Here is a 282-nt window from a genome sequence, read left to right as displayed (position 1 = left end):
TAGTTTTCATAATTTGAAGCTCTTTGTTTGGTGTTGTAGTGCAAGAGACCAAACAAATCATAGAAATTATGGACTTTTGAACAATTTGTCAAGAAAGTTCTTATTTGTCAAACAAATATATTAAGAAAGTTCTTCAACTCCAAAATGAATGTGGTGCATTTTATTAATTGAACGAATAGCAACAATTTCTGGAAAAACGAAATACATTGCAAAGAATAATTTCAACAACTTATTTTCTAATCATGACTTCATCTAAGAATGGTGTTTCTGAATTGTGGTTCA

This window comes from Cicer arietinum, chromosome 3 (assembly GCF_000331145.2).
Source record: "Cicer arietinum cultivar CDC Frontier isolate Library 1 chromosome 3, Cicar.CDCFrontier_v2.0, whole genome shotgun sequence".
Taxonomy (NCBI): Eukaryota; Viridiplantae; Streptophyta; class Magnoliopsida; order Fabales; family Fabaceae; genus Cicer; species Cicer arietinum.
Note: the sequence above shows the minus strand (reverse complement) of the source record.